The 12,104-nt window shown below is 44.1% G+C and overlaps 1 protein-coding gene and 1 long non-coding RNA gene across 6 annotated transcripts in view; one reads left to right on the top strand and one right to left on the bottom strand.

The window, feature by feature from the left end:
- The window catches only part of LOC142828023 (uncharacterized), a 42,932-nt gene extending 33,673 nt beyond the window's left edge, over nt 1-9,259 (bottom strand). Inside the window, exon 1 of the long non-coding RNA XR_012902931.1 lies at nt 8,947-9,259. This is a non-coding gene — a long non-coding RNA (uncharacterized LOC142828023). The remainder of the gene's footprint in view (nt 1-8,946) is intronic.
- Nucleotides 1-12,104, top strand: part of ESRRG (estrogen related receptor gamma) — a 537,949-nt gene that overhangs the window by 20,059 nt on the left and 505,786 nt on the right. Inside the window, exon 1 of one of the 5 annotated variants that reach the window (XM_014580754.3) lies at nt 9,276-9,413. The exons of 3 other annotated variants lie outside the window; for them this stretch is intronic. The gene's annotated coding sequence lies outside the window, so the exon portion shown is untranslated. Of the gene's footprint in view, nt 1-9,275; nt 9,414-12,104 lie in introns of those variants that run through there. One more of the 5 variants, XM_075925199.1, reaches the window with a different exon arrangement.

Here is a 12,104-nt window from a genome sequence, read left to right as displayed (position 1 = left end):
CCAAAGGCAGTGCAAAAACTGCTCCATCACTATGTCCCAAAGCATGAGGGGGTGGGATGATGGTCTCAGCACTTGCCTGTGGAATGAGCTGGCCACATTACGAGGTATGCCCTGAGCAAGCCTGCTGCCCACCAAGCAGTTCAGGGAGAAAATTGCTCCCTGAGCTCCCTGTGAGGTGAAGGAACATTGCCCTGGTCCCGTTCCTAGGCCAAATGCTAGATGCCAAAATCTGGCCCTCTGTAACCAACATCCATCTTAATAGTTTGTTTTTCTATTTAAGTGAATAGTAATGTTCGGGAATGGTGCCAGATTGACTTCTAGAAACTGGAGGTCGAGAAACCATCTCTAGAAATGGAAACAGATCAGGTTCAGTACCAATTTGGTCTTCTGTATGAATATTGGAAAGGGTGCCAGGTATGCCAAGTGAGAAAGGAGACATTGTCTACTATGAGTGAGGCTAATACCATGACGTTTATGTTGTGTTACTACTTCCTGATGACAGTTTGGAAACTTTCATCATTATCAAAAGAGGTAGCTTCTAATCTCCTTACAAATTCTCTGAGCTATCCCGTTCTAACAACAGATTCTGTCTGATCAGGGAGGGGCCCAACGTGTGAAGCTCAGCTCCAACTCCTCTTTTTCAGTCTGAGGAGGCTTGGATCCAGTATTTTCATAGGAGCCCCAACTCTGATTCTGTACTATGATAAATAGTTGCTATGGGCATCTGTCTCATATCAGATTTTTCACATAGTATATTACACCAGGGGCTGACAGAATTACTGGGCCACTGGCAAGGTGGTGGTGGTGGGGCCTGGCTCCATGCTCCTGGAAGGGGCAGGGCCACAAGCGGAAGGGGCAGGGCTGAGGCCAGCCAGCCCTCAGCATTGCTCAGCCCGTGCTGCACTGCCCCCAGCCAGCCCTTAGCTCCGCCCAGCGTGCGCTGCCTGGAGCTCCGGCAGCGATTTAAAGGGCGCAGGGCTCTGGCTACCACTGCTGCCACAGTAGTGGAGGAAAGGAAGGTGGCTGGAGTCCGAGGCCGATTTGAATCACTGGGCTCCAGGGCAGTTGCCCTCATTGCCCCCCTATTGGCAGGCCTGTTATTAGGGCAAGTGTAGAAGTCCTATAGCCAAGATACATACGTTTGTATGTAAGAGCAAATGGGATTCCACTGTCTCTGATTTATAGGTATGATCACGCTGCATAATCATTAAAAATACATGGATCTCCTCCTCTACAGCTATAAACCAAAGTACATTTGCATGACTCAGGGATTTCATCAATGCCCAGGTGTAAACTCCCATTAGAGATGGTTATGGCCAAAGATTAAAACAATATACTCTTTAGCATTAATACTAAATACTGTTGTTCTCATTTAATGTGTAATTCACACTGTCAGCATGAAAAAGGCAAGCACTCGGTGGTTTGTTATGACAAGTGTTAGGCCTTGGCATTGCCAGCCTATTCCTACAGGGGATCATTCACTTATTTTATTGCATTGACCATGCACTGTGGTTGGCTAGGTTTGTTGTGCTGTCATTGCATTATCTTCAGTGGGCTCCTGGTGTTACTGATGTCCATTCCAGCCATGTTTTCCCCATTTGTTCTTCTGCCATTTCCCGTTCATACACATGGCTGTCCCTGAGCCCATGGACACCCTACAACTGCACGTGGCTCCGATTCTTACAGGTTCTGCACTGGGAACAGAGATTAAAATAAATCTAAATGTTGTGACCTCATGACATTTTCAAGGGTCTATTCAGTTGTTTTCAGGAGAGCTCATATGGCCTCAGACTTTATGTAGGCCCCAAACTCTTATTGTATTAAATATCAGTCTTGTGAGTCAGGTCAGAGCACACAGCTGATACTTTTTTTCAGATCCCTCTGTTTTACCTCTCCTTCACTACTCAGTGGGACGGAAGCTGATTTCCTTCCAGACAGTAAGGTTCTTTGTGGGAGAAGTGTGAATAGGTGAAAATCTCTCCCCACCCCAGCTCAGTGCAGGGCCAAGCCATGATCACCAGTCAAGCCTATCATTTCTAGAGTACCATTTGCAGGTCCTTTTTCCCTCTTGCATGGAACCTGGGGCCCTCTGGTCAGTTTAAATGTGGATCCCTTTCCATGCTCTAGTCTTCACCCATTGTAACATCAAAGCGGAGCAGAGACTCTTCTCACAACATACATAAGGGGCTCAGCTACTCCACATAGACTGTGTTTTCACAAGGAAAAAAATATGTACAGTGAAAGCTTTATTATCAGGCACTCTGTTAACTGGAAAACTTTGTTAACCAGCATTGACCCTTGCCAAAATACCGCACACATGCCTGACTCCTGCCTGTCCAGCCTGCCCTTGCCGGGTTTCTGACATCCAGCACTGCTAGATGATATCATCAGTAGGTGCCTCCTTCCCCCTCAGCCTGCCTCCAGCTTCTGCGACCTGGATCAGCCAGCAGCAGCCAGGGCCAGAGCAATAAGCTTTGTTATCCGGCACATTCAATTAACTGGCAATCCCCATTCCCCATGAGTGCTGAATAACAAAGCTTTCACTTTTTTTGTAACTCAAGTTAGATAACTATGCGGGTATGTCTACACTACAAACTTAAGTCGAAATAACAGCCGTTAGTTCGAATTAACTTTAATAGCGTCTACACAGGCAAACCGCTAGTTCAAAATAAATTTGAAATAGTGGAGCCCTTATTTTGAATTTGGTAAACCTCATTTTATGAGTAACACCACATTTGAAATAGCTATTTTGAATTAAGTGCTGTATAGACACTTAATTCGAAATAGAGAGCCTCCAGCCCTTCCCAGGGAGCCCTGGTGACCACTCTGGGCACAACCAGGAAAACTTACTCTCCTCTCCCCCAGCCCCAGAGCCATTAAAGGGGTAGACCCTGGCCAAAGTGCCTGTGCCAGCTCCAAGCCTGCCAGCCCAGAGCCAGCAGTGCCCACCGGGGCCCCTGATCCAGTGGCCCAAAACATGAGCCAGCAAGCCACTGGCAGCCAGCCCTCCACTGCTCCCCAGGAACAGTCTGCCAGCTCCCAGGAGCCTGACAGGGGCTGGAGAAGGCGGGCGCCTTCCTGGTCCAGGGTGGAGATCATGGACCTTATTCAGGTTTGGGGGAGATGTCCCCAACGTCCATGATCTTCGCACTAGACAGAGGAAAGTGGCCGTCTATGGCAGGATAGCTGCCAACCTGGCCATCAAAGGCCACATGCAAACCTAGGAGCAGGTTTGCATGAAAGTCATGTTGGTCCGGCGAGACCCCCAACCCTGAGCCCTGAGCTTCCCCTCCCCATATCCCCCCTTGCTTCCCCCTTCCAGCTCCCTCCTCCCAGGTTCCCCCCACCCCTCTCCCACCCTCTCTCTTCCCCTCTCCCACCTCCTTTTCCCAGTCTCCCCAGAGGCTCATCCGCCCCCTCCCAGTTTTGTTCAATAAACCCAATTTCTATTTTTGAACATACGTGTCTTTTCTTTTACTTCAGGAAGGGGGGCTAGGGAAGGGTAAGTGGAAGGACATGAGGGAGGAATGGGGCACGAGCCCCTGGTGGGGAGGACCAGGGAGGCTCTGAGGGCTCCTCAGGGTGGATGCTCTCCCTCAGGGCCTCCTGGATCCTGACAATCCCCCGATGGACCCTCCGCATGGCAGCCTGCAGCAAGTGCAGCCGGGCTGATGGCAACAATCCCACAAGATGCACTGGCGTGCCATGGGGCAGCTCTGGCTCCATGTGGCTGAGTGCTGTGGTGTCCCGAGTGCGGACATTCAGGGCACTCCAAGACAGGACTGCTTTGCTGTCCCTCATCGAGGTAGACAAGCAAGCGGGGAACCCTGAGAACTGTCTGTCCGAGTTGGGGGTAGGGTCCCTTTAAGCACGGAGCTCAGTTAGCCTCAGGCAGCAGCCCCACACACTCAAGTCCTAACCTGATGCCCTGCCAGCACTGGCTCCGACCAGCCTTAACTTAGGTTCAGGGTCCACTCAGTATGGATGCGCTATTTCGAAATAGCAAAACGCTATTTCGAAATAGTTTTTTTGTATAGATGTGTTTGTTTGAATTAGCTTAATTTGAATTAACTATTTTGAATTAAGTTAATTTGAAATACTGCTGTAGTGTAGACATACCCTGCCAGAATAAACAACAAATAGTCTAGTAGCACTTTAAAGACTAACTAAACATGTAGATGGTATCATGAGCTTTTGTGGGCACAACCCAAAGTGGGTTAGTTAAGGTCCCTGCTCTGCCTGATTTGGAACTAGGATTTTCACCTGTGTCTCCCACACCACAAATAATGTCTTATCCACCCAGCTAGAGCCTGTTTTTGGGGGTGGTTTTTTTTCCCTCCGCCTCCCCAGATGAAAAAAATATGTTGTCAAAAAGAATCCTATTAGTTCTCCTCAGGATGACTTTTGAAAAAAAAATTCTGCTTAGCATTAAACTACAGGATGCTATTTTGGTTAGAGTCTAGTTTTCATAATGTTTCTATAAACCAGTTATGCTACACGTGCCTGATTCTAATGAAGTATTTCTCAAAGAGGCCCACAAAACGACTTTGAGAAACCTGTTAACTGGCCTCACCAGTTTGTTTACTTACCGGTGCCGTGGTCATGGAGCCTCGCAGGCCACTTTGAGAAACACAGTTCTAATGTCACTTACACTGATTTTATACTCCACTCCAGTGGCGTTCCTCCTGACTTAGGACTGTATTCGTTCTGAATCAGACTCTTATTCTTAAAGTGTGTCTAAATGCCATATTAATTCTGAAAACCATTCTGTGGAAGTCTATTAGAAATTTCTCTTTAAGGTAACGAGATAAGCTTTTAATGGTGCTTCAGTTATACCTATTTCTTTAATAGAGCAATGTATAAAGTTAAAAAAAAGAATCCCGAGTATTTAAAATGACATAGCCAATCTATGTTAATTGTTTTAAAATGTTTTTTGCTTTTGTTTCTCATAACCCATTGGCTATTCTTGCAGTTACAACTCTTACACTGCCTCCAATGAAACCCAGTGATAAAACTTCTACTAGACTTCCAACAGGAGTCAGAATGGACACTAAATCTAAAATCTAATTGTTTAAATTGTTTTCCTTTCTGGAATATACATGAGCATGTTATTTCTGAGTTGATCACAAATCCATGGCTGTTGTTAGCGATTAAAAAAAAAACCCACATTATTTTGAGAAAGAAAAGTCTGCAATTAATTTACCAGGCTTCACAAGCAGATAAAATAAGTCAAATTTTGAGCTAACATACCTTTGCAGTATCCCTTGAGACACAGTCCTACATTGTTTCCTTGTGCAGGAATGTCTGCCATTGAAGTTTTACCAGTGAACAGATGACAGGACTGGGCTAAGTGGAAAAAGGTTGACTATAACTTCATATTCTAATCACAGTGGAGATGATGTAGGCCTTTTTTTTTGAGCACTCATTTTTAAGCTAGCCTTCTTTGACTGCTGAGTAAACTGTCTGCTGTATGACTCTATAGGCCAGTGATGGGCATCCTAGGCTAGTGAGTGGGCCACATAAGTGGCCTTCTTTCATCTCATTGGTCTGCGAGATTGTGTTAATCCAGATGGTTTCCCAGGATAGGGTACCTTTGCTAACTCTGCTTGTGTATTTAGAGTTTGCGGGATGTGCTGATTGAACTACAGCAGTGTTCTGGGTACAGAGGGAGCTCATGACTCTCACAGTGATTGTTGTGTGCAATCAGGATGCACCTTACTTCATGTATCCTTGCTTTCTGTGTATGTGTCACTTTAGTAGTATCAGTAGAAAAAAACCCTACGTGGACAGAAACCAGCGGAATCTGGTAACCTTATGAGTGGGCAAGGGTCAACAAAATGTCTCGCAGGCCGCATGTGGCCTGCAGGTTGCTCTATCACTGCTATAGTTAACTATTCTGCAAGTGGGCACAACGCAAGCTGATTTCAGTAAGGCTGAGCTTAGGCCTATAGCTCTCGCTTCCAGAGTTAAACTGATTTCTGTGTTTTAGTTTAGGCAAGACCTAATTACTCATTTATTTTATTGAAAGATAATATATTTTTAATACAAGGATTTTATTTAAAGATACTACATTTAAAAATTAAGGTGTAAATAATCATTCCCACAACCTCAATCCTTTCCTCTCACAAGGCCAGACAATGAGAGGTGTTGAGCAATTGCAATTTATGTATCTGGCAGCCATATCATGCCCTTAGTTGTTAAGGTAACTCCTTTGCAATCAACAGAAAGTGCTGCTTAAAAAACAATGGCACACTGTAACTAAGTATGCAGTATATTCCAGTCCTTCAGGCAATGCATTCTGTTCCTCCAAGAAATATTACATGCAGGAGAGTGTATAAGTCTTATTTCAATACACCAACAAAATGCTTCTAAAAACAACAAACTATCAAACAAACAAAAAAACAGATCCTGCAATTCTAGAGTCTGCCTCTACTCTTCCATATTCTGAAAGTCCAATGCTTTCATTTATCCCCCAACTTTCTTTCAAATTGAAAGATATAGACATCACAATGTAAATCAAAATGGTGTTGCCCTATTAACCCAGCCTTGCAGAAAATTGTCCAGTCAAACAACAGCAGCAAGAAAAGTGGGAATTTACCTCTGTTTGACCCCATCGTCTCAATAAAGTGTGAATGCCAACACCCAATTAGGATCATTTATGTGCTAATAACATTAAGCACAGACAATCTTTCCTTTTTTTCTCTACATATAAAAAACCTGGGAAATTAAATTGAAAAAGATTGTTAATCTAATGTTACAGTTGCAATAGCTGAAATCATAGGAAATGCAAAAGGTAAAATTCCAACTGTAACGTTTCATCAGCCATATTGCACTCATGTAATATTTGCGATTCCTGTTTTTCTTGGTAAATGTGTAACTTATCATATTATGATTTATTATTAAAAATAAGTTAAGAAAACATACAAGAAGGTGCAAATTAGCAGTTAACTTTGCTATAGGCCCTTAATTTTTGCATTCTCTGAACTTCTGAAATTCAAATGTGCAGGTTTAATGTACATTATTGCAGTTTTTGGTATTTAAAATATATGTGCATGTCAAATTATTAGTCTTTAGTTCTACAGTGCAAAAAACTAAGTTACTGCTGAGACTGCAAACTCAGTGCCAGCCCTGCAAAAACTTAAGCATGTGAGTATCTTCCCAGATGTCAGAAATTGCTTGAGTTCAGTGTAACTACTTGTGTGTCAAGTTGGTCTACCCATAAAAGTTAGGTTGACATAACTAGGGCATTGTGTGCATTACAGGGTTAGGTCGATGTAAACTGCCTTGCCTCCACCTAGCTACAAAAGAGTCATCACTTGCATTTGATTTAAGCTGACATAAGTGCCTCTTTACATCAATTTGGTAACACCATCTTCCTGATTAGCACAGGGTCACAGTGGAGGTAATTAGGTTGACTCAACACAGTGACAGTTTACACACTGGGTTGCTTATGTTGACTGTTAATAGTCTCCAGAAGCCCTCCCACAATGCCTGACACTAATAATACAATCGATACAAGTGCTCCTGGTGAGGTTGCACACCACTGACACAGGAAGCCAAGTATGCGCACACATGGTCTCTTTAATAAAAGCAGTAGCTAAATGTCAACATAGTTTAGGTGACACTATTTTGGCCTACCTTAGTTAGGGATATCCAAGCACCTAATATAATTATGCTTACCTAGCTCCCAGTGTACAAGCAGGTATATTGACAGAAGAATGCTACTGTTTATGCAGTTAACATCAGTTGAGGGATGACTTTCCTACACCAATAGATCCCCCTCCCCATGTGTCACTGTAAGCTGCATCTACATTACAGGGTCATGCTGGCATAGCTTCACTGACATAGTTACACTGGTATAATCACTGTAGTGTAGACACAGCCTGAGTATTTTCAGGATGCGGCCTAAAACTTACAAAAGCCAGAAAATGAAAAGCTAAGCTTCTTGCTGCAACTTTAATCCATCCAGACTTCACAAAGTATGTGCATTAAGGCAAATGCTAAACTGATTTAAGTAGATTTTTTTTTTAAAAAAGTACATATGTGCAGTGCAAGCAAATTGACTTTAATGGGAGTTGCAGGATTAAACTCTGTCTATATTTATATATAAACATGTTATTACATTTTCAACAGTAAATATACTAGAAGCTTTACAGCAGATGTAGAGAAAGATAATTTTAAATAATAATATTTGATAAAAATGTTCAAGGCTTTTTTGTAAAAAAGAAAATACTTCATTGAGCTGGTGAATTTTACAAGTCCTGGCTAGACCTTTCTTTCTGCCCTGCTGTGTTCACTCTAAAATGAACACTAGTCAATCCCTAAATTTAATACTATACCATATGGATACACTCAGCTGGGGGTTTCCCCCCCTCCCTTCCTCCCAAGGGGTTTTAAGGCAAATTTCTGAGATACAGAAATAACCCATGTGCAAGGCCTATGCACTGCCTGCCTGTTAAAGGCATCTCAGCAAGTGCAAAGCAAAAACATTATTGGACTCTCTAGATTCACCTCGCATTTCTGCGGCTCTTTCCCAATCCCTTCGGCCTCTGATGGTTTAGAAAATGGTTTGTTTTGATGTGTGTGAGTGGAAGAAATGCCCCGTTTCTTGCGGGGGGGGGGGGGGATTTACTACCCAGCATCCGAGCTGGCTGAGGGTTGTCCCCCCCCCCCAGCCCCGTTTATTCCAGCTGGGACCTGGCGATGACCAGAAAGGACCCCTTGGCCCTGACTGTCACACTGAAGGTAAAATGAAAGACAAAAAGATGAACGCATGCTTAGATCCTTTAGCAGCAGCAGCAGCAGCAGCAGCAGCAGCGAAAAACAGGCACAGCGGCTCCATCAAGGCGAATACGGCAGAGCCGACCCATCAGGAGCGCCACCAGGATGTATCGTACACAAAGGGTCGATTTCCCCCCAAATGCATGCAAAGAAATGTGCACATACCAGGTAACGCGCCCAGGGAAAACCTGGCAGCTTCCCCCTTCTCCTGCCAAGTTATCATTGAGAAAACAGACAGGCAGAGTGACGTCCTGGGTCAGACTGAGTGCGGATCGACTCTACCAAGGAACGAGGGAGGCCTCCGCATCCTCCGCGGACCTGCAGCTCCCTTGATCCCCTTTCGAACCCGCCTCGGCCGGTGCAGAGCAGCCGCTTGGATGGCCCCGGTGCGGCGGGGCAGCCCCCTGGTCCCCTGACAAGGGCATGGGGAGGTGGCCTCGGCCTGCCTCGGCTAAGCGTCCCCCCTTCGCCGGCTGAGGTCGCGGGAGCCCAGTTAAAGGAGGCGTGTGTAAAGATTTTGCAATGTCCCTGCATGGTGTTGTAGACTTTCCTAGCAAAGAAACCGGCTTCGGCTTCTTTAAAATCCCCGACGACTCACCTGATTAACCTGCCTGCGGTTCTGACCTGACCAGGTAAAGCGAGTCCGCACCTTTCCATCATGCACATCTGCAGACTGACATTGCATCTGGGGCATGCTTTTGATTCGAGACTAGCAGCTGATAGGGGCTCTTGTTACCTCCCCCCCTTCCACCTTCAGACCTTGTCAATTTCACTTGCTTAGAGTCCGTCCCTTAAAAACAGAAAACGCAATAAAAACCACACAGCGAAGCGCAGGCCCCAGGGATGATCGATTTGCAGCTCTTTGGCGGGTTTTTGAAAAAAAGAAAAAATATATCTTGGTATTTTTTCCCTGCTGACAGATCTACACCCAGCAGGTTTTGTCCTGTTCTCTCCCTCCCCCCTCCTCCCTTTCTTTCTAAAGGATGAAGAGTACTGTGAAAGTGACAAGGTTGTAACGAGCCAGAGTTAGGGGACAGGGTCCTTGGGCTGGTTTCTGCTTCTGCAAAAGGGTAGGGGGACTTGACTTTCCAGCTGTTGTCACTGTGTGGGGTGGCCGCTGCTGCTGCCTTAAGTGTGTCTCCCAGCCTTTTCTTAGCTCCTCTCTCAGGGAGCTCAGAAGTTCCGCGGTGCCCGGGCTTTCCAGCTCTGAGCTGCTGCTTTGCTGTTTCGCCTCCTGGTTGCCAGAGCAGCCCCAATGGGCCCCAAACGGCGCAGTGGTTCCCCCTAGATTAACCTCCGTAAGGCTCCCAGAGGGAGAGCGACCGATCCAGGCAGGGAGAGAAGCTCCCTTTCCTCTCTCCCTGCCTTTCTTCTTCCTTAAACATTTCCATGAGTGATTCACAAGAGCCAAACAGGCCTGGTGGAAGCCCTGTATAATGTCACTGCGCTGGGGGAATTACTGTTGTTGTTATTTATTATGCATGCATTTATTTCTGCCTGTAACCTGGTTGCTTCAGTGAGGCTGTGAATTTGACACATGGGGCGGCTTGGCTAGGAAAAGCACGTTTGCTCTCGGTGGTCCTACCAGAATCAGTGGACATGCAATCTGACACACGCTGCCATCCATACACACAAAGAAGGCAAGTCATTTGCAAACAAAATTGGGGGGTGGGGGAAAGATGTAGCATGTGGGATGGAATGCTGGTCTTGGTGGAACCCCAGCTCCAATCTGGAGGAGTTTTAGAGAAGTGATCTCATATTGCGGTCTAAATGTGACCTGCCTGACAGGTTTTTTTTTTTAAACTGAACCTTACTTAATGCTATGAAAAATAAAGTGGTCTGAAGATATATTTTGAAGTGTTGCAGGAGCAGTTTTCTAACTGCTTGGTGTGCTGTAGTTAAAAGATTTCACAGGCACCTACAAATCACACAGGAGGAATGCATTTCAGACATGATCGGATTAATGAAAGCGGCAAATAGAAATGAGTAGAATTTGAAAAGAAAAGTAAAGTAAGGGAGGAAAGTGGGGGGAGGGGTGTGGAGAAGATGGAACTGAGGGCCTCGATTCCTTTTATTGTGATTTTTATCCCTAACTGTGTCATTTTGATGTAGTTAACAGGGACTTTAACAAAACATAAACATTAAGACAGTTTCACAGTCTGAGAGAGGGAGGGAAATTTGAATGTCCTTCAAATAAAAGACAGCAAAGAACTATGAACGTAGCGTCTTGGTTGTATGAAGTGCATGAGCTGTGTCAGGAAGTTAGCGGAAAAAGAAAAATTAGAATTTTTTTATTTTCCTACCTACCCCCTGCTTATTTTAAATGTGAAGAGAGTCAGGCTTTGATATCCTGCCTCTCAAATACCAGGCTAAAATATGTCATGCTCACTTTAACTAGGTTTACTTTTTAAATTAGAGTATTCCCAACATAACCCAAGTTAGATTGTATGCCTGGACATTCAACACTGTATTGCACTTCCACTGAAAACATCAAAGGGCTTGGGACCAAGACATGATTTGTATGGTTACATTCTTGTTCCCTATTTTTTTAAAGGATCAGTATAACAAGTGAATTTTTAAATGCATAAACTGAAATCTGACAGATCTCCCCTAAGGGGACTTTACAGTTTAAAATGTTCAAGAGGGAGCAGGAAGTAAACATGACATTTGATGTGTTCAGTATCAAAATACAGCAAATAAATCAATTACATTAACTGTGTGCAGTACCGCATTTAGTCTGCATTTTTTTTCAGAAATTAAAAGGTTACTATTAGAATACTATATCCATATCTTGAGTTAGCACCACTTACTACTGCAACAGTATTTCAATATTAAGTGATCTGATAGTTCATCTTTCATTTTGAATCCTGTATTTGAATCAGCATTAGAATGTCAGTGCTGTAAGATAAGGTATAACAAACTAAGTAGACAGCTGACGGGCTCGTGGTGAAGGTGTTGCTGAGAAGGATATCTTGGTCTGTTCTCAGTAACCTTGTTTACAGGGACATTTCAGTTGCAACTAGAATTTCAGGAAGAGGCTGCCCAGACTAATGTGTGTGTGTTTGAAATTGATCATGAGTGTCTTTTTCACTATAAACAGAATATACACCTTAACAACATACTCAAGCAAAACTTTGCTGGAAAGTTATAGTGTTTTACTAACAGGAAGACACATCTTTGCAATTGTAGACAATCATAGACAATAGAAAAAAAGTATTTATAAGATATTATTTTGGTTTTCTGATGTGTCATCCAAAGCTAGTATAACTGCAAGCTTTTAAAATGTTATGTATAGGACACACACACATGCTTTGATTTATTAT

Source organism: Pelodiscus sinensis, chromosome 3 (genome assembly GCF_049634645.1).
Source record: "Pelodiscus sinensis isolate JC-2024 chromosome 3, ASM4963464v1, whole genome shotgun sequence".
NCBI lineage: Eukaryota > Metazoa > Chordata > Testudines > Trionychidae > Pelodiscus > Pelodiscus sinensis.
The sequence above is the reverse complement of the archived record's forward strand: the minus strand, read 5'-3'. Positions and strand labels throughout refer to the sequence as shown.